This window comes from Micropterus salmoides, unplaced genomic scaffold (assembly GCF_014851395.1).
Source record: "Micropterus salmoides isolate LMB-PRFRI ecotype aquatic unplaced genomic scaffold, ASM1485139v1 Ms_hic_scaffold_584, whole genome shotgun sequence".
Lineage (NCBI taxonomy): Eukaryota > Metazoa > Chordata > Actinopteri > Centrarchiformes > Centrarchidae > Micropterus > Micropterus salmoides.
This window is the reverse complement of record NW_024044331.1, coordinates 1-27,982: the sequence shown is the minus strand read 5'-3', so window position 1 is coordinate 27,982 and position 27,982 is coordinate 1. Positions and strand designations below refer to the sequence as shown.

Here is a 27,982-nt window from a genome sequence, read left to right as displayed (position 1 = left end):
CTCTGCTCGTTTTGCCAGCGTTTCAATAATTCCTCATCTATGCGCTCACCAGTGTTGTGTTTGCCATTAAATTTCTATGATTTTTGCAATTGATAATATTCTTTAAACTCGCTGTCTGGATTCTTTGAGTACACCTGTATGTAATGTTTAATACGGACCTTTGTGCTTTCCACCATCCAGATACATTACCATAAAACATCTTCTTTAATGCATCCTTGAAGAAACTCTGAACCCTACCCTAAACTGCCGGGCTCCAAGAATACTGTATTCAATTTCCAGTACCCTTTCCCAAAACATGTCACCTTCAGGTTTAATACAACAGAGAGCATGTTGTGATCTGAGTAGAAAACAGGTGACACTTGTGCCTCAAACACCTGAAAATCTAACGGACAAAAAATATAATCTATTCTACTCCGTGCCCCTCTACTGTTTCCCCATGTGAAACCAGGGTCATCAGAGTTAAAACTCCAAAACTATCAACTAACTGTACTTTTTACCAAACTATGGAAGTTAACTCCCATGTTTTTGCCCTCACTAGGAGAGTTGAAATCACCTCCAACGATTACATGACGATTGGTCATGAAAACGGTGTCTAACTTAAGAAATAGCTCATTCGTTCTTTTGGTGCAGCATGGGCATAATATTTACCACTCTTAAACTCTTACCCTTCCAGTCAACATCTGTGACCAAAACCCTCCCCTGTATCACAGAAAAACTCCCGACTATTTAACTTCCACATTCCCACTTAACGTCCCCACCCAGATGAGTGAACACCCCCAATGCTCCATCTAGAGTCCCCTTTAACCCACTTTTTGTGAACCCCTTCACATCCTCCACAGTCTTTAGGTGGACCTCTTGCAAGAGGCACAAAGAAAAATCCACTGAACTTAAATGAGAAAAAACTACTGCTCTCTTTGACGCATTTCTCAACCCCCTCACATTTATAGTTAATATATGAAATAAAGACAGACTATGCAAAAAAAAGAAAAATGGAGGAAGTGACAGAAAAAAAAGGAGCCCAAAACAGTATGCTCACTCACGTTGCTCTTTCCACCAATCATGGCAGAAAGTCCTCCTCATCTGGCTCCTTCAGTGGGAAAGAGCACTCTGAACTGGAAGGGCTATCTTCTGAGAGTACGGGGCAGCTTCTCGGGGCAGGAGGAGCATCCGAGGAGAATACAGCTATGCAGGGAGGCTCTCCTGGGACACCGCTGGCTGGAACCTTACTACTGGACGATGCAGTCATGCCTTTCTGGGTTAACGCTCCCCAGCTTCCTCATCTCCAGGCAATCGTCCACAGCTGCCGCAGCGCTGCCCCCCCCCTTTGCCGCCTTGTCAGTGATCTCATGCACCTGTCCAGTCTCCTTTCCCTCCTGCATTTCTTCCCAAACCTCAGAAACAAGTACCCCAAACCTGTTCGCCTCAACGAGCAGAGGAGAGGATGGTGGTGAAAGCAACAAGCTCGTCTTTGCCCTTTCTCTTACTTTTTCCTCCTTTCTTCCCGCGACCCACTCAATAACAGAAGAAGCCTCCTCCAAACTCTCAGCTTCCCCCCCCTGCTTCCCCCAGGCGTCCTCGCTCTCTGCCTGGACTGACACCACCTCCGGTGCATCTGCCCCCTTTGTCTCCACCACTCCTCCCGTGAGCTCGGCAATTACGTCCTCAATTGCTCTTAAGGATGTGGAGCGTGGGTCGTCACATGCGGGTCCATCCCTGTGTTGCGCACCTGGGGCCACCGACTCCCGTCTGGCAGCACGTGCATACGAAGACCCCACTTCTGGGCAATGCCCAAATAAATGTCCTTCCAGCCCACATAAACTACTTTTTTTGGCTGATCACAATTTCTCATGGTGTGTCCCAAACTATCACAGTTTCTGCACCGCACCTGTCTGCAAGACCTTGCCAGGTGTCCATATAAGCACATTGCCTGCAGTACAGCGGCTGACCCCCATAGACTAGGAAACCTCTATGGGAGCCAATGGTGAAGGTAGCGGGGGGATGGCAAAAACCATCATAACCATTCGGGTCTTCCTTCAGCATGACCCGGAATTGCCGTTTTCCGGTCCATATCCCAGCACATCCTTAATGTCTCCCATACTTGTTAACACAGTCACGTACCTGGCAAGAAAATACCTGGTTGCTTCCTCTGACACCCAAGGGTTGTAAATGGCACAGTCACAATGCGCTCACCAGTACGACACAGGCTGAGCACCCTGAAGTTTTTCAGCAATCCGTCTGCCAATCGAAGTGCTAATCCTTTCACCTCCTCCATCTTGGTAACGGTGTAAAACGTGACGTCGTAATACTTGTCCGTGGCGTTTTTCTGCAGACACAGAAGGTCGTCAATCTTGAGGCACAGAGCTCCAAACAGAATGGCTTGTCCAAAAATCTTTCTCTCCATTAACTCGTCGGTACTGTTCCACACAAACCTAAGCGTATTTTCAGCACGGCATGCACCTGCTGTGAGTTAGCTGACGATGTCATTGTAGACTGTCAACAGATCCTCCTCTACTCAATCTTAGCCAAAAGGCCGAGAAGCGATAACCCCGCTGGTTGCTTCCAGCGCCCACCTCCCGGAGCAGTTCCCCCTGCCGTGGCGCAGTGGTTTCAACTGCGCATAACAACGGCTGAGTCTCAGCACCTCCCGAGCGCGCCTCGTCGCACCGCTCAACCTTGCCGGGGGCGGCGTTTTATTTCCTTTTCACAAACGCACGAGGCTCGGCCACACGGCAGAGCCTGCCAAAAATAGTTTTAACTCATTGGCGTCCCTCTCCACGGAAGTCTTTAGTAAAAGGCGAAAGACTTGTACGTTATGAAGAGAAACCCGAGTAAGTACGGGCCCCTCCTCCAGAGCCGCCGACGCCTAGTCGTCCCGGCCACTACCCTCACGGTAAGCCTCACTCTGCCTCTCGAGTCCCAAGTACCAGGCCACGCCCGTTCCCCTACCCCTCCCCAGGTCATGGCAGGCTCTATCCAATCGGGCTGCGGAGAGACGAAGGCCTGGCTTTTGGACAGAGGCTACCGAACGACTCGGGCTCTTGTAGCTCTCGATGACGAGTGAGAGAAAGGGAGGGGAAATGTGGCCGATCGCTTCTCGGCCTTTTGGCCAAGACTGCAATGGCCTCCTCTTTCTGGTTAAAACCTTTGCCGGTTTGGGGCTTCGTTTTGTGTCACCAGCTTTTCTGGGAGGAGATTCACCTCATTCCTTGTGAATAAAATTTCAACTTTGCCGTAGCTGAAAAACTTTTGCAACAAGGAATTCATTGGTCCCGAGGACTGCCTACCTGTCCTCTGCCGGACTGCCACCTTGACCAGACCAAAGACGAGAAGGTAAGTGTGTTTTATTCACCGATTTAGCAGTTGTAGCAGGTTTTCTTGCTTCATTTGAGGTGTTTTAGTTTCTTGTATCCTTTCTACGCTGCGGTTCCTCCACCGTGTTGGCCAACCGTGCCGGGCCTACGGAGGCGCCGCAGTGTCCCCTCCCCACCTTCTGAGAGGCTCTATCCAATCGGAGAAATGAAGGCCTGGCTTTTGGACACAGGCTACCGAGCATCCGAAATACTCGGGCTCTCGATGACGAGGGGAGAAAGGGAGGGGAAGTGCAGGGCACATTTAACAGCCATGCCGGTCCCAAATATCCCCTCGTCGTCTGCCAATCATAAAGTGCAAATCTCGCTGCCTTCTTCGAGGCTTCAGCTGGCCGCCCCCCCTCGACTGGCGCCTTTTTCGGGCCGGCGTCCGGCAGAGCGACGAACCTCTGCGTTTGGGTCAGTATTTGGTTTTACACAAGGCAGGAGAAGGGTGCACCGCCCCCGGAGGCACTGCAATACCGGGTCGATGCGTGGAGTGGACGGAGCAAGCCCCTCGTCTCAGCTCCCGGTGCTAAAAATCCATTTAATATGTTGCCCCCTTATAGGGACATATCAGATATTAAACTGATAAGAACAGATACTACACTTGATCTTAGCCAAAAGGCCGAGAAGCGATAACCCCCGCTGGTTGCTTCCAGCGCCCACCTCCCGGAGCAGTTCTCCCCTGCCGTGGCGCAGTGGTTTCAACTGCGCATAACAACGGCTGAGTCTCAGCACCTCCTCCCGAGCGCGCCTCGTCGCACCGCTCAACCTTGCCGGGGGCGGCGTTTTATTTCCTTTTCACAAACGCACGAGGCTCGGCCACACGGCAGAGCCTGCCAAAAATAGTTTTAACTCATTGGCGTCCCTCTCCACGGAAGTCTTTAGTAAAAGGCGAAAGACTTGTACGTTATGAAGAGAAACCCGAGTAAGTACGGGCCCCTCCTCCAGAGCCGCCGACGAGCCTAGTCGTCCCGGCCACTACCCTCACGGTAAGCCTCACTCTGCCTCTCGAGTCCCAAGTACCAGGCCACGCCCGTTCCCCTACCCCTCCCCAGGTCATGGCAGGCTCTATCCAATCGGGCTGCGGAGAGACGAAGGCCTGGCTTTTGGACAGAGGCTACCGAACGACTCGGGCTCTTGTAGCCTCTCGATGACGAGTGAGAGAAAGGGAGGGGAAATGTGGCCGATCGCTTCTCGGCCTTTTGGCCAAGACTGCAATGGCCTCCTCTTTCTGGTTAAAACCTTTGCCGGTTTGGGGCTTCGTTTTGTGTCACCAGCTTTTCTGGGAGGAGATTCACCTCATTCCTTGTGAATAAAATTTCAACTTTGCCGTAGCTGAAAAACTTTTGCAACAAGGAATTCATTGGTCCCGAGGACTGCCTACCTGTCCTCTGCCGGACTGCCACCTTGACCAGACCAAAGACGAGAAGGTAAGTGTGTTTTATTCACCGATTTAGCAGTTGTAGCAGGTTTTCTTGCTTCATTTGAGGTGTTTTAGTTTCTTGTATCCTTTCTACGCTGCGGTTCCTCCACCGTGTTGGCCAACCGTGCCGGGCCTACGGAGGCGCCGCAGTGTCCCCTCCCCACCTTCTGAGAGGCTCTATCCAATCGGAGAAATGAAGGCCTGGCTTTTGGACACAGGCTACCGAGCATCCGAAATACTCGGGCTCTCGATGACGAGTGGGAGAAAGGGAGGGGAAGTGCAGGGCACATTTAACAGCCATGCCGGTCCCAAATATCCCTCGTCGTCTGCCAATCATAAAGTGCAAATCTCGCTGCCTTCTTCGAGGCTTCAGCTGGCCGCCCCCCTCGACTGGCGCCTTTTTCGGGCCGGCGTCCGGCAGAGCGACGAACCTCTGCGTTTGGGTCAGTATTTTGGTTTTACACAAGGCAGGAGAAGGGTGCACCGCCCCCGGAGGCACTGCAATACCGGGTCGATGCGTGGAGTGGACGGAGCAAGCCCCTCGTCTCAGCTCCCGGTGCTAAAAATCCATTTAATATGTTGCCCCCTTATAGGGGACATATCAGATATTAAACTGATAAGAACAGATACTACACTTGATCTTAGCCAAAAGGCCGAGAAGCGATAACCCCCGCTGGTTGCTTCCAGCGCCCACCTCCCGGAGCAGTTCTCCCCCTGCCGTGGCGCAGTGGTTTCAACTGCGCATAACAACGGCTGAGTCTCAGCACCTCCTCCCGAGCGCGCCTCGTCGCACCGCTCAACCTTGCCGGGGGCGGCGTTTTATTTCCTTTTCACAAACGCACGAGGCTCGGCCACACGGCAGAGCCTGCCAAAAATAGTTTTAACTCATTGGCGTCCCTCTCCACGGAAGTCTTTAGTAAAAGGCGAAAGACTTGTACGTTATGAAGAGAAACCCGAGTAAGTACGGGCCCCTCCTCCAGAGCCGCCGACGAGCCTAGTCGTCCCGGCCACTACCCTCACGGTAAGCCTCACTCTGCCTCTCGAGTCCCAAGTACCAGGCCACGCCCGTTCCCCTACCCCTCCCCAGGTCATGGCAGGCTCTATCCAATCGGGCTGCGGAGAGACGAAGGCCTGGCTTTTGGACAGAGGCTACCGAACGACTCGGGCTCTTGTAGCCTCTCGATGACGAGTGAGAGAAAGGGAGGGGAAATGTGGCCGATCGCTTCTCGGCCTTTTGGCCAAGACTGCAATGGCCTCCTCTTTCTGGTTAAAACCTTTGCCGGTTTGGGGCTTCGTTTTGTGTCACCAGCTTTTCTGGGAGGAGATTCACCTCATTCCTTGTGAATAAAATTTCAACTTTGCCGTAGCTGAAAAACTTTTGCAACAAGGAATTCATTGGTCCCGAGGACTGCCTACCTGTCCTCTGCCGGACTGCCACCTTGACCAGACCAAAGACGAGAAGGTAAGTGTGTTTTATTCACCGATTTAGCAGTTGTAGCAGGTTTTCTTGCTTCATTTGAGGTGTTTTAGTTTCTTGTATCCTTTCTACGCTGCGGTTCCTCCACCGTGTTGGCCAACCGTGCCGGGCCTACGGAGGCGCCGCAGTGTCCCCTCCCCACCTTCTGAGAGGCTCTATCCAATCGGAGAAATGAAGGCCTGGCTTTTGGACACAGGCTACCGAGCATCCGAAATACTCGGGCTCTCGATGACGAGTGGGAGAAAGGGAGGGGAAGTGCAGGGCACATTTAACAGCCATGCCGGTCCCAAATATCCCCTCGTCGTCTGCCAATCATAAAGTGCAAATCTCGCTGCCTTCTTCGAGGCTTCAGCTGGCCGCCCCCCTCGACTGGCGCCTTTTTCGGGCCGGCGTCCGGCAGAGCGACGAACCTCTGCGTTTGGGTCAGTATTTTGGTTTTACACAAGGCAGGAGAAGGGTGCACCGCCCCCGGAGGCACTGCAATACCGGGTCGATGCGTGGAGTGGACGGAGCAAGCCCCTCGTCTCAGCTCCCGGTGCTAAAAATCCATTTAATATGTTGCCCCCTTATAGGGGACATATCAGATATTAAACTGATAAGAACAGATACTACACTTGATCTTAGCCAAAAGGCCGAGAAGCGATAACCCCCGCTGGTTGCTTCCAGCGCCCACCTCCCGGAGCAGTTCTCCCCCTGCCGTGGCGCAGTGGTTTCAACTGCGCATAACAACGGCTGAGTCTCAGCACCTCCTCCCGAGCGCGCCTCGTCGCACCGCTCAACCTTGCCGGGGGCGGCGTTTTATTTCCTTTTCACAAACGCACGAGGCTCGGCCACACGGCAGAGCCTGCCAAAAATAGTTTTAACTCATTGGCGTCCCTCTCCACGGAAGTCTTTAGTAAAAGGCGAAAGACTTGTACGTTATGAAGAGAAACCCGAGTAAGTACGGGCCCCTCCTCCAGAGCCGCCGACGAGCCTAGTCGTCCCGGCCACTACCCTCACGGTAAGCCTCACTCTGCCTCTCGAGTCCCAAGTACCAGGCCACGCCCGTTCCCCTACCCCTCCCCAGGTCATGGCAGGCTCTATCCAATCGGGCTGCGGAGAGACGAAGGCCTGGCTTTTGGACAGAGGCTACCGAACGACTCGGGCTCTTGTAGCCTCTCGATGACGAGTGAGAGAAAGGGAGGGGAAATGTGGCCGATCGCTTCTCGGCCTTTTGGCCAAGACTGCAATGGCCTCCTCTTTCTGGTTAAAACCTTTGCCGGTTTGGGGCTTCGTTTTGTGTCACCAGCTTTTCTGGGAGGAGATTCACCTCATTCCTTGTGAATAAAATTTCAACTTTGCCGTAGCTGAAAAACTTTTGCAACAAGGAATTCATTGGTCCCGAGGACTGCCTACCTGTCCTCTGCCGGACTGCCACCTTGACCAGACCAAAGACGAGAAGGTAAGTGTGTTTTATTCACCGATTTAGCAGTTGTAGCAGGTTTTCTTGCTTCATTTGAGGTGTTTTAGTTTCTTGTATCCTTTCTACGCTGCGGTTCCTCCACCGTGTTGGCCAACCGTGCCGGGCCTACGGAGGCGCCGCAGTGTCCCCTCCCCACCTTCTGAGAGGCTCTATCCAATCGGAGAAATGAAGGCCTGGCTTTTGGACACAGGCTACCGAGCATCCGAAATACTCGGGCTCTCGATGACGAGTGGGAGAAAGGGAGGGGAAGTGCAGGGCACATTTAACAGCCATGCCGGTCCCAAATATCCCCTCGTCGTCTGCCAATCATAAAGTGCAAATCTCGCTGCCTTCTTCGAGGCTTCAGCTGGCCGCCCCCCCTCGACTGGCGCCTTTTTCGGGCCGGCGTCCGGCAGAGCGACGAACCTCTGCGTTTGGGTCAGTATTTTGGTTTTACACAAGGCAGGAGAAGGGTGCACCGCCCCCGGAGGCACTGCAATACCGGGTCGATGCGTGGAGTGGACGGAGCAAGCCCCTCGTCTCAGCTCCCGGTGCTAAAAATCCATTTAATATGTTGCCCCCTTATAGGGGACATATCAGATATTAAACTGATAAGAACAGATTTTTTTCTTTTGAGAAAAATTTTATTGACACTCAATTCAAACATGATTCATAATATGTCAATTCCAAGTTACCTTTTAAAATACAACATGTCAATAAATAGATAAATGTTCTCTGTAAAACAACATTTAAAAAAAGTGTTTAAAATGCATTACAGATAACGTCATAAATTAAAGGTATAAAATGGTTTTCAGCTTGTCCATGTCTGTGAGTGTCTGTTAAAAGTCTTCAAAGCGGAGTGCATTTGTTAAAATAAAACTCACAAAAAATAAATGGATAATAAAAGCTCTTCTCCAAGTCCACTGTTGTGCAGGAGTGTAGTGAGTCCCTATCAAAGGGGAACTCATTCAGCTCCCCCAAACAGATTTGGACTCTCGGGATCTTGTGCAGGCGCTCAGAGGAGACCCTCACCCTGTAGCTCCTTCCCACCAACCTCACCCGGAGGGTCAGGCCGCCGCTGCCTTGAACTTTCCTTGTGTGGCTCCGGCTCCTCCGTCCGAATGGGCACAGAGGCGATTCTTCTTTGTGGCTGTGTCCTAGGCCCGCCGCCTGCAGCTCTGGCCGTTTGGCCGTTGCTGCGGCCATCCGGATCACAGCCACGGGGGGGATCTGCATGTGCTTTCTTGCCAGCAAGTTTCTGGAGGTCCATATGGCGTCTTTGATGGCGGCTAGGGTGAGCCACTGTTTGGCAAATGTACGTGCTGGTATCTGATTTCCTTGGCTCACCCCGTACAGCACCAGCTGTGGTGTGAGGACCTCCCTTGCTGGCAAGTACGGGAATTGCAAGGAGCCGGCCGTTGCCCACTGTTCTACGGCAGCGCTGCACTCCCAGAGCAGATGCCTTACCGACTCAGGCGCGCCACAACCTGGTCGGGGGCAAGTTGAGTGCGCCGACATGCCCCGGGAGTGCATTACGGACCTGACTGGGAGGATCTCATGAGCCACCATCCATGACAGGTCCCGGAGTCTGTTTGGAAGAGCTGGATGGTTCACGTTGCGCCAAACTGTTGAGGGCTCGCCGAATGCAAGCCCGCGCACTGGACTCACTGGTTCCCGCTCCTGCACAACAGAAATGAGAGAGCGGTGAGTGGTTAAAACCTGCAACTCCTCCTGCTCAAGGTTAAAATGCCTTAAAAATGACTGGATAAAAGCATAGGCTGGTGGCAGGTTAAAAGACACTGGTACTTTGAGACTTGTGGGTAAGATCTTAAGTTTTCTGAGGTAGGACCCCATCCAGAACCGTGTCATTGCTGCGGTCTTGGGGTTTCTGGATGGGGCTGTGGCGGTTGCGATGTGTAGTGCTGTGTATCTGCTTCCTAGGAACAAGTGCAGGTCTGGCACTCCTTTTCCTCCTTTCTCCTTTGGCTTCTTCATCACGCTTCGTCTCAGTCTTTCCCACTTGGAGCCCCACAAAAAATAAAAGATGGCTCGTTCCAGGTCTAAGATCACTCTCCTAGGCGGGATAAAAACAGAACTGATGAGTAAAAGCAAAGGTAAAATCACTGCTTTGATGATTAAAACCTTTCCTTCTAAAGTCAGTCCTCTAAGTGTCCAGTACCCTAGTCTCTGCCTGACTTTCCCTACTATGTCTGCCCAATTGTTTTCCCCTCCCCCTCCCTATCAAACCTGATCCCAAGTATTTTTTGGTCAGTCTGGGTCACAGTCAGGGGGAGTCCTGTCGTCTCAGTCGCTGTCCACGGTCCATAAAAATGGGCTTGGGTCTTGCTTCTGTTCAGCTTTGACCCAGAGGCCTGTCCGAACCAGTCAGTCAAGTCCAGCGTCCTGTTGACAGATAAAAGGTCAGTGCATAAAATGTTGATGTCGTCCATATATAAAATACATTTTGTCTCGAGTCCCCCGCTCCCTGGGACTCCTACCCCATGGATTCGTTGGTCCCTTCTCAAGGTCTGTGCCAGTGGTTCTATACAGATAACGTAGAGGAGGGCAGATAACGGACAACCCTGACGGACACCGCAGTTTATATCCACTGCTCTTGTCAGATGCCCGTTAACAATGAATTTGCTGTTGATCTCCCGGTACAGCAGTCCCACCCAGGCTATAAACCTTCTCGGGAACCCCATTTTTTGCAGTACCTGGAAAAGGTACTGGTGCGAGACCCGATCAAAGGCTTTCTCAAAATCTAAATTCAGGACTACTAGCCGAATGTTTCTGTCTCTCGCGTAACAGATGGTATCTCGGATCAGTACGAGGCTGTCGGTGATCTTCCTCCCCGGGACGGCACAGGCTTGATCCGGGTGAATCAGATCTTCTAAAAACAAGGACATGCGTGAGGCTAAAAGTTTACTAAAAAGTTTACAGTCAAAATTTAAGAGTGTGATAGGTCTCCAATTTTTCAAGTCCGTCTTGTCTTTGTCTTTGTGAAGGAGAGTCACTATCCCTGCTCTAAAGCTGTCAGGAAGTCGGTCCATTTGTTCAAAATCCATAAAAACAGCAAGCAAGTCTGGTGCTAAAATGTCCCAAAATGTCAGATAAAATTCCAAGGGAAGCCCGTCTTCTCCCGGCGACTTCCCTGTCTTAAAAGATTTGATGCATTTGTTTAATTCCGGTATCGTAAAATCTTGGGTTAAAAGCACGTTGTCGTTTGTTGCTTGGTCAATGGATTTTAAAACTTCGGTCATGGTGTCCCCGTTAACAGTTTTGTATGCGTACAGTTCACGGTAAAAATGTTCGACAGTTTCTTTGATTTCCTCTGTTGTGTCAGCTGTGCACCCGTTTTCTTTTTTAAGTCTCAACATGGCCCCCCCTTTATTTACGATTTTCTTAAAAAAATATCTTGTGCACTTCTCTCCTTCCTCTATTTCCCTTTCCTTGCTTCTTAAAATCACACCTTTGCTATTAATTTCTGCTAAAACCGACATCTCTGTTTTAATTTGTTTTATCTCTTCATTAAAATCCATTCCATGTTGGATTAGTTTAAAATACCTCTGAAGCCGTTTCTGCAGTCCCAACATGCGTCTGTTGTCCCTCTTTTTCTTTCTTTTCCCTGCCTGTCTGTAAAACGTCTTTGTCTTTCCCTTCACCATTTCCCACCACTGTGCACGTGTATCGTAAAAGTCTTGAAGGGTCTGCCACTCTCGGTATTGCTCCCTGTACAGCCTAACTAGCTCCCTGTCTTCTAACAGGGAGCAATTGAGCTTCCACAGACCACTTCCTGCCGTCACACCGGAAGAGAGTGAAAGGGTGCAGGAAAGAATTGCGTGATCAGAAAAGAAAACAGGTTCCAATCTAGCATCGGTTGGTGGGCAATCACGTGATAAAATGTAGTCTATGCGAGAGGCTCGGGTGCCATCACTACTGAACCAGGTGAAGCCCTCCTCTCTGGGATGCATGGTTTTAAAACAGTCCACAAGTCTAAAATCACTGCATATGCTTTGAAGTAAAACTGAAGTCTTGTCCACTTTAAAATCGTCCCCTATTCTTCTCCTGTCGTTCCTGCTTAAAATACAATTAAAATCCCCCCCTACAACTAAAGGTGCCCTGCCTAGCATGTGGGGCTGCAGGTCTTCTAAAAGGTCATACCTGTCGTTCTTGTCATTAAAGCCATAAATATTTAAGACGTTAAAATCCTTCCCCATAAAAGTCAAGTGTGTTAAAAGTGCCCGACCATCTCTCACCACAGTGCTGCCCTTCACCAGACTAGAGGGTTTTTTATTAAAATGGCCACTCCATCATTTTTGTTTTCATTTGAGCCGCTCCATATCGACGTTTGTGGCCATAACTCCTCCCATTCTCTGTAGTGTTTTAAAAATGGTAGGCCGCATTCCTGTATTAAAAACACGTCAGACTTAAAAGAGTTAAGAAAGGATAAAACAATCTGGGCTCTAACTCTCGACTTCACACTCCTCACATTGATAGTTGAGAAGGTGAGTGTCATGAGTATGGTTAAAATTTGCAGGTATGACATCTTAAAAGAAAAAAAAGGGGGATTTCAAATGTTTAAAAACAGCAGTTAGTGGATTTCTTGTGAATGGAGCTCTTCCTTCATTCTCATGGGTGAGAGATGACGGGGTTGAGCTCCATTTCCCTTTCGGACTCTAGGAGTTGGCCTCTGACGCAGGGTGCATTGAGCTTTGAGTCCTTAGGGGTTGATTGCAGAGCTATAGTTAAAAAAGAGACTTCATTAGGCGAATTGGAGGGGAAGACTCTGGGCTCCTCCACAGATGAACTGTCTGAGTAGCTCTCAGCTCTTCCCCTCTTTTCCGAGGCTCCAGGAGACTCAGAAGACAATTCTGAAATTAGTCTCTTGGCCGGCTGGGCATTGGGGAGGGGGACATCCTCGCTATCACTCTGTGACTGGCCAAATTTTTGTTCTGAGCCAGTCACTGAGCTAGCTCCGCCTTCTGCCTGCACTGCCACTGCTTCTCCCTGTTCTCCACTTGTGGGGCAGCTGCAGGCCCCTCCCCTTCTCCCGCCTCTACTGGTCCTTCTCCTCCAATCACAGGATTTGGCGGGAGATTTGAATTCTCCAGCCCAGCCTCTTCAATTAGCTCTCTAACTGCTTCGTCTTGTCCGCCATTTTGTGCCTTTGCTGCCTTTAATTTGTTGGCAAACGACTTAGGGCAATCTCTGAAGAGGTGGTTTGTTTCTCCACAAAGATTGCACTTTCTGCCATTGGTGCATTCCTCGAAAGTATGCCCAATTTCTCTACATTTACCACAAATGATCTGCTGGCACGCTTCTGCCAGGTGCCCATTCTCACCACACTTGCGGCAGAGTTTGGGCTGGCCCTGGTAATGAATGTAGCCCCTGTTGTTTCCCAGAACTATCATGGATGGCAGATGTTTCAGGCCCTGGAAGCCTTGAGGGTCTTGCCATTGTTGGATGGGGACCCTCCAAGCGCAATTCCAGATGCCATCCTCATCTCTCACTTTGGTAGCCTGGCCTTTAACAGTGCAAAATCTGCCCAGCCACAAACAAATGTCATCTGCATTCACAGTCTCATTGAACATTCTGACAATTACCGTTTTAGCGGCATTATCAGTCAGTTTCTCAACATTAAATGCAGTAAACTGGGGTTTTTCATTTTCGAAGCGTGTCCAGAAATCTCTGAACACGGCAGCAGAGACAAAACTCACATCGAAACCTTTTCCAAATGGCAGAGTCAAAATACAATTTATATCCTGCGGGGAGAATTTCAAAATGTTCTGGATCATTTTCCTTGAGAAGTCAAGCCTTGACATAACAAGGGTTTTCCCATCTTTTTCTTTGAATGTAAATCTGACACTGTGGTGCCTCCTCATGCCGGCATGGTTGGCCGCCATGGTGGAGGCACCACAACGTAAAAGTGGTAAAAGAAGCTAAAACACCTAAAAAGTCTAAAACCAAGTCAACTAAAATAAGGTAAAAGAATGCTCTAAAAAGAGCAATAAAATCTACTAAAAATGTTAAAAGGTGAATAAAACACACTTACCTTGTCTTGTTTGGCCTGGTCGAGATGTTATTCCGGCAGAGTACAGGTAAGCAGTCCTCTGAACCAATGAATTCCTTTGTGTGAAACAATTTCAACTACAACAAAGTTGAAATTTTATTCACAAGGAATAATGTGAGTATCCTCCCAAAAACCTGGTAACACTTCGCCACAAACAGGCAAAAGTTTTATCCAGACACAGGAGGCGATCGCAGTCTTAGCCAAAAGGCCGAGAAGCGATAACCCCCGCTGGTTGCTTCCAGCGCCCACCTCCCGGAGCAGTTCTCCCCCTGCCGTGGCGCAGTGGTTTCAACTGCGCATAACAACGGCTGAGTCTCAGCACCTCCTCCCGAGCGCGCCTCGTCGCACCGCTCAACCTTGCCGGGGGCGGCGTTTTATTTCCTTTTCACAAACGCACGAGGCTCGGCCACACGGCAGAGCCTGCCAAAAATAGTTTTAACTCATTGGCGTCCCTCTCCACGGAAGTCTTTAGTAAAAGGCGAAAGACTTGTACGTTATGAAGAGAAACCCGAGTAAGTACGGGCCCCTCCTCCAGAGCCGCCGACGAGCCTAGTCGTCCCGGCCACTACCCTCACGGTAAGCCTCACTCTGCCTCTCGAGTCCCAAGTACCAGGCCACGCCCGTTCCCCTACCCCTCCCCAGGTCATGGCAGGCTCTATCCAATCGGGCTGCGGAGAGACGAAGGCCTGGCTTTTGGACAGAGGCTACCGAACGACTCGGGCTCTTGTAGCCTCTCGATGACGAGTGAGAGAAAGGGAGGGGAAATGTGGCCGATCGCTTCTCGGCCTTTTGGCCAAGACTGCAATGGCCTCCTCTTTCTGGTTAAAACCTTTGCCGGTTTGGGGCTTCGTTTTGTGTCACCAGCTTTTCTGGGAGGAGATTCACCTCATTCCTTGTGAATAAAATTTCAACTTTGCCGTAGCTGAAAAACTTTTGCAACAAGGAATTCATTGGTCCCGAGGACTGCCTACCTGTCCTCTGCCGGACTGCCACCTTGACCAGACCAAAGACGAGAAGGTAAGTGTGTTTTATTCACCGATTTAGCAGTTGTAGCAGGTTTTCTTGCTTCATTTGAGGTGTTTTAGTTTCTTGTATCCTTTCTACGCTGCGGTTCCTCCACCGTGTTGGCCAACCGTGCCGGGCCTACGGAGGCGCCGCAGTGTCCCCTCCCCACCTTCTGAGAGGCTCTATCCAATCGGAGAAATGAAGGCCTGGCTTTTGGACACAGGCTACCGAGCATCCGAAATACTCGGGCTCTCGATGACGAGTGGGAGAAAGGGAGGGGAAGTGCAGGGCACATTTAACAGCCATGCCGGTCCCAAATATCCCCTCGTCGTCTGCCAATCATAAAGTGCAAATCTCGCTGCCTTCTTCGAGGCTTCAGCTGGCCGTCCCCCTCGACTGGCGCCTTTTTCGGGCCGGCGTCCGGCAGAGCGACGAACCTCTGCGTTTGGGTCAGTATTTTGGTTTTACACAAGGCAGGAGAAGGGTGCACCGCCCCCGGAGGCACTGCAATACCGGGTCGATGCGTGGAGTGGACGGAGCAAGCCCCTCGTCTCAGCTCCCGGTGCTAAAAATCCATTTAATATGTTGCCCCCTTATAGGGGACATATCAGATATTAAACTGATAAGAACAGATTTTTTTCTTTTGAGAAAAATTTTATTGACACTCAATTCAAACATGATTCATAATATGTCAATTCCAAGTTACCTTTTAAAATACAACATGTCAATAAATAGATAAATGTTCTCTGTAAAACAACATTTAAAAAAAGTGTTTAAAATGCATTACAGATAACGTCATAAATTAAAGGTATAAAATGGTTTTCAGCTTGTCCATGTCTGTGAGTGTCTGTTAAAAAGTCTTCAAAGCGGAGTGCATTTGTTAAAATAAAACTCACAAAAATAAATGGATAATAAAAGCTCTTCTCCAAGTCCACTGTTGTGCAGGAGTGTAGTGAGTCCCTATCAAAGGGGAACTCATTCAGCTCCCCCAAACAGATTTGGACTCTCGGGATCTTGTCCAGGCGCTCAGAGGAGACCCTCACCCTGTAGCTCCTTCCCACCAACCTCACCCGGAGGGTCAGGCCGCCGCTGCCTTGAACTTTCCTTGTGTGGCTCCGGCTCCTCCGTCCGAATGGGCACAGAGGCGATTCTTCTTTGTGGCTGTGTCCTAGGCCCGCCGCCTGCAGCTCTGGCCGTTTGGCCGTTGCTGCGGCCATCCGGATCACAGCCACGGGGGGGATCTGCATGTGCTTTCTTGCCAGCAAGTTTCTGGAGGTCCATATGGCGTCTTTGATGGCGGCTAGGGTGAGCCACTGTTTGGCAAATGTACGTGCTGGTATCTGATTTCCTTGGCTCACCCCGTACAGCACCAGCTGTGGTGTGAGGACCTCCCTTGCTGGCAAGTACGGGAATTGCAAGGAGCCGGCCGTTGCCCACTGTTCTACGGCAGCGCTGCACTCCCAGAGCAGATGCCTTACCGACTCAGGCGCGCCACAACCTGGTCGGGGGCAAGTTGAGTGCGCCGACATGCCCCGGGAGTGCATTACGGACCTGACTGGGAGGATCTCATGAGCCACCATCCATGACAGGTCCCGGAGTCTGTTTGGAAGAGCTGGATGGTTCACGTTGCGCCAAACTGTTGAGGGCTCGCCGAATGCAAGCCCGCGCACTGGACTCACTGGTTCCCGCTCCTGCACAACAGAAATGAGAGAGCGGTGAGTGGTTAAAACCTGCAACTCCTCCTGCTCAAGGTTAAAATGCCTTAAAAATGACTGGATAAAAGCATAGGCTGGTGGCAGGTTAAAAGACACTGGTACTTTGAGACTTGTGGGTAAGATCTTAAGTTTTCTGAGGTAGGACCCCATCCAGAACCGTGTCATTGCTGCGGTCTTGGGGTTTCTGGATGGGGCTGTGGCGGTTGCGATGTGTAGTGCTGTGTATCTGCTTCCTAGGAACAAGTGCAGGTCTGGCACTCCTTTTCCTCCTTTCTCCTTTGGCTTCTTCATCACGCTTCGTCTCAGTCTTTCCCACTTGGAGCCCCAAAAAATAAAAGATGGCTCGTTCCAGGTCTAAGATCACTCTCCTAGGCGGGATAAAAACAGAACTGATGAGTAAAAGCAAAGGTAAAATCACTGCTTTGATGATTAAAACCTTTCCTTCTAAAGTCAGTCCTCTAAGTGTCCAGTACCCTAGTCTCTGCCTGACTTTCCCTACTATGTCTGCCCAATTGTTTTCCCCTCCCCCTCCCTATCAAACCTGATCCCAAGTATTTTTTGGTCAGTCTGGGTCACAGTCAGGGGGAGTCCTGTCGTCTCAGTCGCTGTCCACGGTCCATAAAAATGGGCTTGGGTCTTGCTTCTGTTCAGCTTTGACCCAGAGGCCTGTCCGAACCAGTCAGTCAAGTCCAGCGTCCTGTTGACAGATAAAAGGTCAGTGCATAAAATGTTGATGTCGTCCATATATAAAATACATTTTGTCTCGAGTCCCCCGCTCCCTGGGACTCCTACCCCATGGATTCGTTGGTCCCTTCTCAAGGTCTGTGCCAGTGGTTCTATACAGATAACGTAGAGGAGGGCAGATAACGGACAACCCTGACGGACACCGCAGTTTATATCCACTGCTCTTGTCAGATGCCCGTTAACAATGAATTTGCTGTTGATCTCCCGGTACAGCAGTCCCACCCAGGCTATAAACCTTCTCGGGAACCCCATTTTTTGCAGTACCTGGAAAAGGTACTGGTGCGAGACCCGATCAAAGGCTTTCTCAAAATCTAAATTCAGGACTACTAGCCGAATGTTTCTGTCTCTCGCGTAACAGATGGTATCTCGGATCAGTACGAGGCTGTCGGTGATCTTCCTCCCCGGGACGGCACAGGCTTGATCCGGGTGAATCAGATCTTCTAAAAACAAGGACATGCGTGAGGCTAAAGTTTACTAAAAAGTTTACAGTCAAAATTTAAGAGTGTGATAGGTCTCCAATTTTTCAAGTCCGTCTTGTCTTTGTCTTTGTGAAGGAGAGTCACTATCCCTCTCTAAAGCTGTCAGGAAGTCGGTCCATTTGTTCAAAATCCATAAAAACAGCAAGCAAGTCTGGTGCTAAAATGTCCCAAAATGTCAGATAAAATTCCAAGGGAAGCCCGTCTTCTCCCGGCGACTTCCCTGTCTTAAAAGATTTGATGCATTTGTTTAATTCCGGTATCGTAAAATCTTGGGTTAAAAGCACGTTGTCGTTTGTTGCTTGGTCAATGGATTTTAAAACTTCGGTCATGGTGTCCCCGTTAACAGTTTTTTGCGTACAGTTCACGGTAAAAATGTTCGACAGTTTCTTTGATTTCCTCTGTTGTGTCAGCTGTGCACCCGTTTTCTTTTTTAAGTCTCAACATGGCCCCCCCTTTATTTACGATTTTCTTAAAAAAATATCTTGTGCACTTCTCTCCTTCCTCTATTTCCCTTTCCTTGCTTCTTAAAATCACACCTTTGCTATTAATTTCTGCTAAAACCGACATCTCTGTTTTAATTTGTTTTATCTCTTCATTAAAATCCATTCCATGTTGGATTAGTTTAAAATACCTCTGAAGCCGTTTCTGCAGTCCCAACATGCGTCTGTTGTCCCTCTTTTTCTTTCTTTTCCCTGCCTGTCTGTAAAACGTCTTTGTCTTTCCCTTCACCATTTCCCACCACTGTGCACGTGTATCGTAAAAGTCTTGAAGGGTCTGCCACTCTCGGTATTGCTCCCTGTACAGCCTAACTAGCTCCCTGTCTTCTAACAGGGAGCAATTGAGCTTCCACAGACCACTTCCTGCCGTCACACCGGAAGAGAGTGAAAGGGTGCAGGAAAGAATTGCGTGATCAGAAAAGAAAACAGGTTCCAATCTAGCATCGGTTGGTGGGCAATCACGTGATAAAATGTAGTCTATGCGAGAGGCTCGGGTGCCATCACTACTGAACCAGGTGAAGCCCTCCTCTCTGGGATGCATGGTTTTAAAACAGTCCACAAGTCTAAAATCACTGCATATGCTTTGAAGTAAAACTGAAGTCTTGTCCACTTTAAAATCGTCCCCTATTCTTCTCCTATCGTTCCTGCTTAAAATACAATTAAAATCCCCCCCTACAACTAAAGGTGCCCTGCCTAGCATGTGGGGCTGCAGGTCTTCTAAAAGGTCATACCTGTCGTTCTTGTCATTAAAGCCATAAATATTTAAGACGTTAAAATCCTTCCCCATAAAAGTCAAGTGTGTTAAAAGTGCCCGACCATCTCTCACCACAGTGCTGCCCTTCACCAAGACTAGAGGGTTTTTTATTAAAATGGCCACTCCATCATTTTTGTTTTCATTTGAGCCGCTCCATATCGACGTTTGTGGCCATAACTCCTCCCATTCTCTGTAGTGTTTTAAAAATGGTAGGCCGCATTCCTGTATTAAAAACACGTCAGACTTAAAAGAGTTAAGAAAGGATAAAACAATCTGGGCTCTAACTCTCGACTTCACACTCCTCACATTGATAGTTGAGAAGGTGAGTGTCATGAGTATGGTTAAAATTTGCAGGTATGACATCTTAAAAGACTAAAAAAAAGGGGGATTTCAAATGTTTAAAAACACAGCAGTTAGTGGATTTCTTGTGAATGGAGCTCTTCCTTCATTCTCATGGGTGAGAGATGACGGGGTTGAGCTCCATTTCCCTTTCGGACTCTAGGAGTTGGCCTCTGACGCAGGGTTGCATTGAGCTTTGAGTCCTTAGGGGTTGATTGCAGAGCTATAGTTAAAAAAGAGACTTCATTAGGCGAATTGGAGGGGAAGACTCTGGGCTCCTCCACAGATGAACTGTCTGAGTAGCTCTCAGCTCTTCCCCTCTTTTCCGAGGCTCCAGGAGACTCAGAAGACAATTCTGAAATTAGTCTCTTGGCCGGCTGGGCATTGGGGAGGGGGACATCCTCGCTATCACTCTGTGACTGGCCAAATTTTTGTTCTGAGCCAGTCACTGAGCTAGCTCCGCCTTCTGCCTGCACTGCCACTGCTTCTCCCTGTTCTCCACTTGTGGGGCAGCTGCAGGCCCCTCCCCTTCTCCCGCCTCTACTGGTCCTTCTCCTCCAATCACAGGATTTGGCGGGAGATTTGAATTCTCCAGCCCAGCCTCTTCAATTAGCTCTCTAACTGCTTCGTCTTGTCCGCCATTTTGTGCCTTTGCTGCCTTTAATTTGTTGGCAAACGACTTAGGGCAATCTCTGAAGAGGTGGTTTGTTTCTCCACAAAGATTGCACTTTCTGCCATTGGTGCATTCCTCGAAAGTATGCCCAATTTCTCTACATTTACCACAAATGATCTGCTGGCACGCTTCTGCCAGGTGCCCATTCTCACCACACTTGCGGCAGAGTTTGGGCTGGCCCTGGTAATGAATGTAGCCCCTGTTGTTTCCCAGAACTATCATGGATGGCAGATGTTTCAGGCCCTGGAAGCCTTGAGGGTCTTGCCATTGTTGGATGGGGACCCTCCAAGCGCAATTCCAGATGCCATCCTCATCTCTCACTTTGGTAGCCTGGCCTTTAACAGTGCAAAATCTGCCCAGCCACAAACAAATGTCATCTGCATTCACAGTCTCATTGAACATTCTGACAATTACCGTTTTAGCGGCATTATCAGTCAGTTTCTCAACATTAAATGCAGTAAACTGGGGTTTTTCATTTTCGAAGCGTGTCCAGAAATCTCTGAACACGGCAGCAGAGACAAAACTCACATCGAAACCTTTTCCAAATGGCAGAGTCAAAATACAATTTATATCCTGCGGGGAGAATTTCAAAATGTTCTGGATCATTTTCCTTGAGAAGTCAAGCCTCGACATAACAAGGGTTTTCCCATCTTTTTCTTTGAATGTAAATCTGACACTGTGGTGCCTCCTCATGCCGGCATGGTTGGCCGCCATGGTGGAGGCACCACAACGTAAAAGTGGTAAAAGAAGCTAAAACACCTAAAACAGTCTAAAACCAAGTCAACTAAAATAAGGTAAAAGAATGCTCTAAAAAGAGCAATAAAATCTACTAAAAATGTTAGAAAGGTGAATAAAACACACTTACCTTGTCTTGTTTGGCCTGGTCGAGATGTTATTCCGGCAGAGTACAGGTAAGCAGTCCTCTGAACCAATGAATTCCTTTGTGTGAAACAATTTCAACTACAACAAAGTTGAAATTTTTTCACAAGGAATAATGTGAGTATCCTCCCAAAAACCTGGTAACACTTCGCCACAAACAGGCAAAAGTTTTATCCAGACACAGGAGGCGATCGCAGTCTTAGCCAAAAGGCCGAGAAGCGATAACCCCCGCTGGTTGCTTCCAGCGCCCACCTCCCGGAGCAGTTCTCCCCCTGCCGTGGCGCAGTGGTTTCAACTGCGCATAACAACGGCTGAGTCTCAGCACCTCCTCCCGAGCGCGCCTCGTCGCACCGCTCAACCTTGCCGGGGGCGGCGTTTTATTTCCTTTTCACAAACGCACAAAAATAGTTTTAACTCATTGGCGTCCCTCTCCACGGAAGTCTTTAGTAAAAGGCGAAAGACTTGTACGTTATGAAGAGAAACCCGAGTAAGTACGGGCCCCTCCTCCAGAGCCGCCGACGAGCCTAGTCGTCCCGGCCACTACCCTCACGGTAAGCCTCACTCTGCCTCTCGAGTCCCAAGTACCAGGCCACGCCCGTTCCCCTACCCCTCCCCAGGTCATGGCAGGCTCTATCCAATCGGGCTGCGGAGAGACGAAGGCCTGGCTTTTGGACAGAGGCTACCGAACGACTCGGGCTCTTGTAGCCTCTCGATGACGAGTGAGAGAAAGGGAGGGGAAATGTGGCCGATCGCTTCTCGGCCTTTTGGCCAAGACTGCAATGGCCTCCTCTTTCTGGTTAAAACCTTTGCCGGTTTGGGGCTTCGTTTTGTGTCACCAGCTTTTCTGGGAGGAGATTCACCTCATTCCTTGTGAATAAAATTTCAACTTTGCCGTAGCTGAAAAACTTTTGCAACAAGGAATTCATTGGTCCCGAGGACTGCCTACCTGTCCTCTGCCGGACTGCCACCTTGACCAGACCAAAGACGAGAAGGTAAGTGTGTTTTATTCACCGATTTAGCAGTTGTAGCAGGTTTTCTTGCTTCATTTGAGGTGTTTTAGTTTCTTGTATCCTTTCTACGCTGCGGTTCCTCCACCGTGTTGGCCAACCGTGCCGGGCCTACGGAGGCGCCGCAGTGTCCCCTCCCCACCTTCTGAGAGGCTCTATCCAATCGGAGAAATGAAGGCCTGGCTTTTGGACACAGGCTACCGAGCATCCGAAATACTCGGGCTCTCGATGACGAGTGGGAGAAAGGGAGGGGAAGTGCAGGGCACATTTAACAGCCATGCCGGTCCCAAATATCCCCTCGTCGTCTGCCAATCATAAAGTGCAAATCTCGCTGCCTTCTTCGAGGCTTCAGCTGGCCGCCCCCCCTCGACTGGCGCCTTTTTCGGGCCGGCGTCCGGCAGAGCGACGAACCTCTGCGTTTGGGTCAGTATTTTGGTTTTACACAAGGCAGGAGAAGGGTGCACCGCCCCCGGAGGCACTGCAATACCGGGTCGATGCGTGGAGTGGACGGAGCAAGCCCCTCGTCTCAGCTCCCGGTGCTAAAAATCCATTTAATATGTTGCCCCCTTATAGGGGACATATCAGATATTAAACTGATAAGAACAGATTTTTTTTTTTTTTTTTGGAAAAATAATTTATTTGTGACATAAACATTCAATACACACATTTCAGTACTTGCATCCCACCTATATTAATCCCACATCCAACACAAAACAACAATCCTCCCCCTCGGCATCTCTATACACAGTGTCCCTTTGTTACCTTAATTAGTAAAAAAAAGAAAAACGACATCAACAAAACACAAGGTATACATCAATAACTCATGGAACCCAGTTCTCGAGCCCTCTCTTTTTTTCTTTTTTTGCATTACGATGCATGGCATGTATGCATGAAGAGACCATAACAAAACCACTCCCATAACCATCATAATAAATCCACAACACCTTCTGTTGACCTCTATGAATTACCATAAATCATTTTCCATCTGTCTTGATCGAGTCAATACCCCATTTTCTGATCTCTAATTGGTATCGCCTCTCTATTGAGTCTTCAATGCTCTTTATAGTTCCCAACACTGACCACTTGCTTCCATTTAGCCCATCACATCTTACCTCCCACAACTTGTACTTTACTATAGATACGAGAAGCACTACTTTATGCAGTTTCTCCTCTCCATATTAAATCCATGTAAAGAACCCCTTCCCATGTCATATCCCTCAAAAACAAACTTTTTACCCAACCCCTCCCAAATTTGTTGTGCGAAAAAACACTCAAATAATGCATGTTCCACCGTTTCTTTTCCCAAACATCCCTCTCTTGGACAGTACTTACTTCTTGTTAGGCCGTGATTAAACAAGGTGTTTCTTACTGCTAATCTCCTGTGAAGCACCAACCAATTAAAATCTTTCAACTGATTGTCCAACTGCTTAAACTGTGTTCTTCCCATACTTCAGAAGGAATATGAACAGTTTCTCTTGGGTTGAACCTGGCCATCAATTCCTCATACAGTTTCTATGATTGAGTACTAAATGACTATCCCAACACTCCTTGTACTCTTTGCCCAACTGATTATTCCTTTATAGTACAAAGGCATAACCTCAGCTTTGGGAGACCTGTTATCCCATGCTACCCCTAAGGGCCTCAAATGCATAGCAAGCCAAAATTTCATTAAAGAGTGACATTTATGTTTTGGAGGTGACATAGTTATTTTACAGATATTTGAAAAAAAAATCACGTTCAACTTCAACCTGACATTTGGCATGTCTTTACCTCCTCTCTCAATAGGCTGGTACATTATTTCTCTTTTAATATATTCATACCCTCCCCACATGAAATTAAACAACATCCTTTGCAACTTTAAGCAAATCATTGCCGTCATGGGAAAAAACATGCCACATGAAGTAAGGCTGGCAATATATCGGCTTTTATAGCTAGGACTTTGCACTGAATGACAGTTTTCTCAATTTCCACATGTTGAGCTTTGATAGCACTTTAGCTAATCTTACCTCCCAATTACTTTCAACATCATCCTTATTACCAAAGGATATACCCAATAATGTCATCGGCCCAGGGCACAGGGCAAGCCCATATGGCTTGTCATTCCTATCCTTCCACCTTCCCAGATATTTAATCAGTGACTTCCCTTATTAATCCTAGACCTGAAGCACTCGAGAACACTTCAATAACATTAATAGCTTCCTTTAAACAAAAGTCATTTTCTAAATACAATACAGTGTCGTCTGCAAACTGAGATATAACCAATGTTTCCCACCTGGCAACGGTAGACCCCTGATTTTAGCATTTTTTCTAATTGCACATGCCAAAATTTCAATAAACAAACATACAAAGGGGCTGATGCAGGGCACCCCTGCCTGACGCCCCTGGTTTGCTTAAACAAAACTCCCATGTTGCCATTGACATTAACTCTACTTCCTACCTCTGTGTATAAAATCTTCAGCCAACTTCTAAATCTTTTACCAAACCCAAATCTTTCCAAAATCCTAAATAAAATTTGTGATTGACCCTATCAAAAGCTTTTTCCTGATCAAGACTGAGCACAATAAGGGGAAAATTTCTATCCTCGGAATAGGCTAGTACATCTCTGTGCATTTGCAGATTCCATTGTATCTGTCTGCCTTGTACTGCACAAGTTGATCCAGTCCTATAATGAACTCCAAGGCGGATACCAACCTGTTTGTTAGAATTTTACTAAAAATCTTATAATCTGTGCACAACATCGTTAAGGGTCTGTAGTTGGATATATCTCGAACGTCCCTTTTATATAGCAGGGAAATCACCCCCTCTCTCATTGTGCTCCCCATTATCCCAGATGTGCAAATGAAAGTAAACAAATCTAACAACTGAGGCCCAATATCTTCCCAGAAAACCAAGTAAAATTCTTTTGTAAGTCCATCCACTCCTGGCACCTTCCCTTTCTTTAAAGACTGAAGCGCCTTCAAAATTTCTTCCAATTGTATGTCTTTATCCAACTCTAGTTTCAGATAGTCGGGGATTGAGCTATCTACATTATTCAACAGCAGTGAACCCTTACTATAATCTACTATTTCTGCGCTAAAAAACTTGGAATAATTACCCGAAGCAATTTCTACCAGCCCTTCCGGATCGTCAATTTCCTCCCCTCGTTCATTTAGAAGGGAGGCTATTCTCCTTCTCTTGCCCGTACTTTAGACTGCTTGAAAAAATAGGATGAACATTTCTCATCCTTTTCCCATTTTTCATCAAGACTCCTGAATTTATAAGCCTCAGCCCTCTTATGAAAAAATAGCCTCTGCTCGTTTTGCCAGCGTTTCAATAATTCCTCATCTATGCGCTCACCAGTGTTTTGTTGTGCCATTAAATTTTCTATTGATTTTTGCAATTGATAATATTCTTTAAACTCCGCTTTTCTGGATTCTTTTGAGTACACCTGTATGTAATGTTTAATACGGACCTTTGTGCTTTCCCACCATCCAGATACATTACCATAAAACATCTTCATTTTAATGCACTCCTTGAAGAAACTCCTGAACCCTACCCTAAACTGCCGGGCTCCAAGAATACTGTTATTCAATTTCCAGTACCTTTCCCAAAACATGTCACCTTCAGGTTTAATACAACAGAGAGCATGTTGTGATCTGAGTAGAAAACAGGTGACACTTGTGCCTCAAACACCTGAAAATCTAACGGACAAAAAATATAATCTATTCTACTCCGTGCCCCTCTACTGTTTCCCCATGTGAAACCAGGGTCATCAGAGTTAAAACTCCTAAAACTATCAACTAAACTGTACTTTTTTACCAAACTATGGAAGTTAACTCCCATTTTTGCCCTCACTAGGAGAGTTGAAATCACCTCCAACGATTACATGACGATTGGTCATGAAAACGGTGTCTAACTTAAGAAATAGCTCATTTCGTTCTTTTGGTGCAGCATGGGCATATATTTACCACTCTTAAACTCTTACCCTTCCAGTCAACATCTGTGACCAAAACCCTCCCCTGTATCACAGAAAAACTCCCGATTTTAACTTCCACATTCCCACTTAACGTCCCCACCCCAGATGAGTGAACACCCCCAATGCTCCATCTAGAGTCCCCTTTAACCCACTCTTTTGTGAACCCCTTCACATCCTCCACAGTCTTTAGGTGGACCTCTTGCAAGAGGCACAAAGAAAAATCCACTGAACTTAAATGAGAAAAAACTACTGCTCTCTTTGATGCATTTCTCAACCCCTCACATTTATAGTTAATATATGAATAAAGACAGACTATGCAAAAAAAAAGAAAAATGGAGGAAGTGACAGAAAAAAAAGGAGCCCAAAACAGTATGCTCACTCACGTTGCTCTTTCCACCAATCATGGCAGAAAGTCCTCCTCATCTGGCTCCTTCAGTGGGAAAGAGCACTCTGAACTGGAAGGGCTATCTTCTGAGAGTACGGGGCAGCTTCTCGGGGCAGGAGGAGCATCGAGGAATACAGCTGCAGGGAGGCTCTCTGGGACACGCTAGCTGGAACCTTACTACTGGACGATGCAGTCATGCCTTTCTGGGTTAACGCCTCCCCAGCTTCCTCACTCTCCAGGCAATCGTCCACAGCTGCCGCAGCGCTGCCCCCCTTTGCCGCTTGTCAGTGATCTCATGCACCTGTCCAGTCTCCTTTCCCTCCTGCATTTCTTCCCAAACCTCAGAAACAAGTACCCCAAACCTGTTCGCTCAACGAGCAGAGGAGAGGATGGTGGTGGAAAGCAACAAGCTCGTTTGCCCTTTCTCTTACTTTTTCCTCCTTTCTTCCCGCGACCCACTCAATAACAGAAGAAGCTCCTCCAAACTCTCAGCTTCCCCCCTGCTTCCCCAGGCGTCCTCGCTCTCTGCCTGGACTGACACCACTCCGGTGCATCTGCCCCCTTTGTCTCCACCACTCCTCCCGTGAGCTCGGCAATTACGTCCTCAATTGCTTAAGGATGTGGAGCGGGGTCGTCACATGCGGGTCCATCCCTGTGTGCGCACCTGGGGCCACCGACTCCCGTCTGGCAGCACGTGCATACGAAGACCCCACTTCTGGGCAATGCCCAAATAAATGTCCTTCCAGCCCACATAAACTACATTTTTTGGCTGATCACAATTTCTCATGGGTGTCCCAAACTATCACAGTTTCTGCACCGCACCTGTCTGCAAGACCTTGCCAGGTGTCCATATGAAGCACATTGCCTGCAGTACAGCGGCTGACCCCCATAGACTAGGAAACCTCTATGGGAGCCAATGGTGAAGGTAGCGGGGGGATGGCAAAAACCATCATAACCATTCGGGTCTTCCTCAGCATGACCGGATTGCCGTTTTCCGGTCCATATCCCAGCACATCCTTAATGTCTCCCATACTTGTTAACACAGTCACGTACCTGGCAAGAAAATACTGGTTGCTTCCTCTGACACCCAGGGTTGTAAATGTGCACAGTCACAATGCGCTCACCAGTACGACACAGGCTGAGCACCCTGAAGTTTTTCAGCAATCCGTCTGCCAATCGAAGTGCTAATCCTTTCACCTCCTCCATGGTAACGGTGTAAAACGTGACGTCGTAATACTTGTCCGTGGCGTTTTTCTGCAGACACAGAAGGTCGTCAATCTTGAGGCACAGAGCTCCAACAGAATGGCTTGTCCAAAAATCTTTCTCTCCATTAACTGTCGGTACTGTTCCACACAAACCTAAGCGTATTTTTCAGCACGGCATGCACCTGCTGTGAGTTAGCTGACGATGTCATTGTAGACTGTCAACAGATCCTCCTCTTACTCAATCTTAGCCAAAAGGCCGAGAAGCGATAACCCCGCTGGTTGCTTCCAGCGCCCACCTCACGGAGCAGTTCTCCCCCTGCCGTGGCGCGTGGTTTCAACTGCGCATAACAACGGCTGAGTCTCAGCACCTCCTCCGAGCGCGCCTCGTCGCACCGCTCAACCTTGCCGGGGGCGGCGTTTTATTCCTTTTCACAAACGCACGAGGCTCGGCCACACGGCAGAGCCTGCCAAAAATAGTTTTAACTCTGGCGTCCCTCTCCACGGAAGTCTTTAGTAAAAGGCGAAAGACTTGTACGTTATGAAGAGAACCGAGTAAGTACGGGCCCTCCTCCAGAGCCGCC

The 27,982-nt window shown here is 48.5% G+C and overlaps 10 non-coding genes and 3 pseudogenes across 10 annotated transcripts; all 13 read right to left on the bottom strand.

Moving 5' to 3' along the window:
• Positions 1 to 2,719: 2,719 nt before the first annotated feature.
• Positions 2,720 to 2,832, bottom strand: LOC119889663. The gene has a single exon (XR_005442131.1). It is a non-coding gene; the product is annotated as a U5 spliceosomal RNA (small nuclear RNA).
• Positions 2,833 to 3,796: 964 nt separating this feature from the next.
• On the bottom strand, positions 3,797 to 3,987 carry LOC119889667. The gene has a single exon (XR_005442134.1). It is a non-coding gene; the product is annotated as a U2 spliceosomal RNA (small nuclear RNA).
• A 182-nt stretch (positions 3,988 to 4,169) lies between these two features.
• On the bottom strand, positions 4,170 to 4,282 carry LOC119889662. Its single transcript, XR_005442130.1, has one exon. It is a non-coding gene; the product is annotated as a U5 spliceosomal RNA (small nuclear RNA).
• Positions 4,283 to 5,249: 967 nt separating this feature from the next.
• LOC119889666 lies at positions 5,250 to 5,441 on the bottom strand. The gene has a single exon (XR_005442133.1). It is a non-coding gene; the product is annotated as a U2 spliceosomal RNA (small nuclear RNA).
• A 183-nt stretch (positions 5,442 to 5,624) lies between these two features.
• LOC119889660 lies at positions 5,625 to 5,737 on the bottom strand. The gene has a single exon (XR_005442129.1). It is a non-coding gene; the product is annotated as a U5 spliceosomal RNA (small nuclear RNA).
• Positions 5,738 to 6,705: 968 nt separating this feature from the next.
• On the bottom strand, positions 6,706 to 6,897 carry LOC119889656. The gene has a single exon (XR_005442126.1). It is a non-coding gene; the product is annotated as a U2 spliceosomal RNA (small nuclear RNA).
• A 183-nt stretch (positions 6,898 to 7,080) lies between these two features.
• Positions 7,081 to 7,193, bottom strand: LOC119889659. Its single transcript, XR_005442128.1, has one exon. It is a non-coding gene; the product is annotated as a U5 spliceosomal RNA (small nuclear RNA).
• A 969-nt stretch (positions 7,194 to 8,162) lies between these two features.
• On the bottom strand, positions 8,163 to 8,342 carry LOC119889669 (annotated as a pseudogene).
• Positions 8,343 to 14,167: 5,825 nt separating this feature from the next.
• Positions 14,168 to 14,280, bottom strand: LOC119889658. The gene has a single exon (XR_005442127.1). It is a non-coding gene; the product is annotated as a U5 spliceosomal RNA (small nuclear RNA).
• Positions 14,281 to 15,248: 968 nt separating this feature from the next.
• On the bottom strand, positions 15,249 to 15,428 carry LOC119889657 (annotated as a pseudogene).
• Positions 15,429 to 21,228: 5,800 nt separating this feature from the next.
• On the bottom strand, positions 21,229 to 21,340 carry LOC119889664. Its single transcript, XR_005442132.1, has one exon. It is a non-coding gene; the product is annotated as a U5 spliceosomal RNA (small nuclear RNA).
• A 969-nt stretch (positions 21,341 to 22,309) lies between these two features.
• Positions 22,310 to 22,491, bottom strand: LOC119889668. Its single transcript, XR_005442135.1, has one exon. It is a non-coding gene; the product is annotated as a U2 spliceosomal RNA (small nuclear RNA).
• Positions 22,492 to 27,848: 5,357 nt separating this feature from the next.
• LOC119889665 lies at positions 27,849 to 27,957 on the bottom strand (annotated as a pseudogene).
• Positions 27,958 to 27,982: the final 25 nt, after the last annotated feature.